The sequence below is a fragment of the Corylus avellana genome, chromosome ca6, assembly GCF_901000735.1.
Source record: "Corylus avellana chromosome ca6, CavTom2PMs-1.0".
NCBI classification, from domain to species: domain Eukaryota; kingdom Viridiplantae; phylum Streptophyta; class Magnoliopsida; order Fagales; family Betulaceae; genus Corylus; species Corylus avellana.
In genome coordinates, this window is record NC_081546.1 from 18,066,684 (window position 1) to 18,070,031 (window position 3,348).

Here is a 3,348-nt window from a genome sequence, read left to right on the forward strand (position 1 = left end):
CACACTTAATTTTAAATTTTATGTACACCCCCCCCAATTCCCATTGTTTATAAATTTAATTTATACTAATGGGATTCTTAATGAGGTGTAAAAACTTGAACCGTGTGTAAAACTTGAACTAATATTGCAGCGTGCCGCATGTTTGACCGAGAATACGCTGCTTGCGAGTAAATCACGTTCAATCATGACAGTTGAATATTTTGCTTGAGGAAAGTGCTTGGCGTGAAAACTTAGTACTCGGCGAATGTTGTAGTTGTAAGGATGCTTAGGAACTTTATCATCGGGAAAGCGCCTTAGGGATGTTCACCGAAATACGTTCGGGAACTCTCTGGCTATATTTCTCCGAAGTAGAACCTTTGAGTAAAGGTTAAATTTGGCAATGCTCATGTACTTCTTTCTCGAGAAAGCACTTTAGCGATATTTAACCGAGCAAAACTCGGCAAATTCTCCGGCTATGCTTCACCGAGGTGGAACTTTTTGGAGCAAAGGTTTATGTTCGGGAAAGTGCCGTAGTGAGACTTCACCGAATGAAATTCGGGAAATTCTTTGGCTATATTTCGCCTTGGTATATTCTGATGAGACTTTATGAATTTCATCTTCGGGGTAGTGCCTTAGTGAAATTTCTCCGAACAAAGTTTGGGAAATTCTCCGGCTATATTCCTCCAAAGTAGAATATTTTGGGTTAAAAGTGATAAGTTCGGAAAACACTTGTTTAGTAAAAGTGTCTTGGTGAGAATATACCGAGTGATATTCGAGGACTCCATGGCTATATTTCACTGAAGGGTTGGAGAATGTTATCAACACCTTTCCAAAGATAGCTTTTTGGAAAACCTTTAACCCGAATATTCTCTCTGAATGTTAACCGAAAGCATGGTTCGCCACATACTTAAGATTTCTGCATGACTATAACCTCAGAGGATCCTTCATTTCATATGCATTTATTCGTTATGACAATAATACAACAAAAGTAGTGCTCTGAGAATTATAATTCTATACAAAATATTTCTTAAGATGTTCAGCATTCCATGGTCGTTGGAGTTGTTTTCCTTCGGAATTTGTAAGATGGTAGGCTCTTGATTTGCCACATTTGATCACCTGGTATGGTCCTTCCCAATTTGGTGCGAGCTTCCCATTGGTTGCGTCTTTGGTTGCAAGAGTGACTTTTTTCAAAACCAAATCTCCAACTTGGAAACTGCGATGCTTTACCCGTCGATTGAAATACCGAGCTACCCTCTGCTGGTATGCTGCCAGAGTAACCTGGGCCTGATCTTGTTTTTCCTGTAGCAAGTCTAAATGTAGCTTCAGACCCTCGCCGTTGAAATTGAGGTTGAATGTGTCCACTCGAAAACTTCTTGATCCGACCTTGGCAGGAATGGCAGCCTCGGTTCCGTAGGCTAAGGCTAAAGGAGTCTCTTCAGTCGGAGTCCTTCTGGTTGTGCGGTATGCCCATAGAACTTCGGGAAGATCTTCTGCCCATCCCCCTTTGTGCTGACCGAGCTTCTTCTTCAGAATTTTGAATATGGTTTTGTTCGTTGCTTCTACTTGTCCATTCACTTGAGGATGTCCCGGGGATGAAAAGTATTGCAGAAACATGAAATGCGGCACACCAATCTTGAAAGGAATCACAGTCAAACTGCTTACCATTGTCTGTAACAAAAGCATGAGGAATCCCATATCGACAAATGACACTCCTCCAAAGAAATTTCTCGATGTTTTTTGCAATAATATTCACCAGAGCTTCAGCTTCTGCCCACTTGGTGAAATAATCAATAGCGACCACAGCAAACTGAACTCCCCCTTTCCCTGCAAGTAATGGCCCTACTATATCCACCCCCATTGTGAAAATGGCCATGGCGAGGAAACCGAGCTAAGTTCCTCGGGAGGTTGCTTGATAACGTTGGCAAAGCGTTGACAACTGTCACAAGTTTTGACCATGTATATGGAGTCCTGGTTCATACTCGGCCAAAAAAATCCTGCTTTCACTGCTTTGTGTGCTAAAATGCGGGCTCCCGAGTGACTGCCACAGATTCCTTCATGAATCTCCCGAAGGATATAATTGCCCTCTTCTTTGGAAACACACTTAAGGAGAGGCAACATAAAGCCTCGTTTAAAAAGAGCGCCATTGACCAGTGTAAACCAAGCAGCCTTTCGCTTTAACTGCACCGCCTTCCTCTTATCTCCTGGCAGAATTCCTTTTTCGAGGTATCCAACAATTTCTTCAGCCCAAGCGTGCATGACCTCGATAGTCAAAATTAGAACTTTCTCAATGATGGAAGGTTGTTGTAGAACTTGTATTGGCTGGTCAGACTCCCCCATTCCATACTCGGTAAAAGAGCCTAAATGGGCGAGATGGTCCGCCTTCTCATTTTCTTCTCTTGAGACTTTAACAATGCAGAATTTTTTTGAAAGATGTTTGCATATCTTGGACTTTAGATAAGTAAAGCTTCATCTTGCTGCCCTGAGCCTCAAATTCGCCACGAATGTGGCCGACAATAACTTGAGAATCACTCCGCACCTCTACAAACTCTGCTTCCAGCTTTCGGGCTAAACCGAGCCCAGCTATTACAGCTTCATACTCAGCTTCATTGTTAGTAGTTTTAAATTCTAATCTTAATGAACTTTTTAACTCTCTTCCATCTGGTGTGATCACCACCACCCTAGCTCCGCCATTTTTCTTGGTAGAAGGACCATCCACATAAATCACCCATGTCCTCTTTTTTGGCCAATCCTCCTAGTCTTGAATGTTGGTGAATTCTACCACAAAGCCTGCTAGAGCCTGACCTTTAACGCATTACGTGAGACAAAGTGAATGTCGAATTCACTAATCTCGATCGCCCAGTTGACCAACCGACTAGACAAGTCTAACTTCCGGAGTACTTTCTTCAATGGATACTCGGTTAACACATTGATTGTATGAGCTTGGAAGTATGGTTGGAGCTTTCTGGAGGCAATCACCAAGGCGAAAGCAAGTTTCTCCATCTGAACATACCTCTCTTCGGCACCATGCAACGCTCGGCTGATGAAGTAAACTGGCTTCTGAACTTCCTCTTCTTCGCAAATCAAAGCTGCACTGACCCCAGTTGGCGATACGGCTAAGTATAAATATAATATTTCTCCAGGAATGGCTCGGCTGAGAAGAGGTGGACTGACCAAGTACCTCTTGAGTTGCACGAATTCCTGTTCGCATTCTTCAGACCATTCGAAAGCCTTGCGTAAAATTTTAAAGAATGGGAGACACTTATCTGTAGACCGAGAGATGAACCTGTTTAAAGCTGTGATTCTTCCCGTCAATTGTTGAACTTGCTTTACATTCTTTGGAGATTGCATATCCAAAACTGCTTGGATCTT

General features: G+C 42.6%; 1 pseudogene; it reads right to left on the reverse strand.

Moving 5' to 3' along the window:
• Positions 1-3,348, reverse strand: part of LOC132185276 (tryptophan aminotransferase-related protein 3-like) — a 65,429-nt pseudogene that overhangs the window by 39,624 nt on the left and 22,457 nt on the right.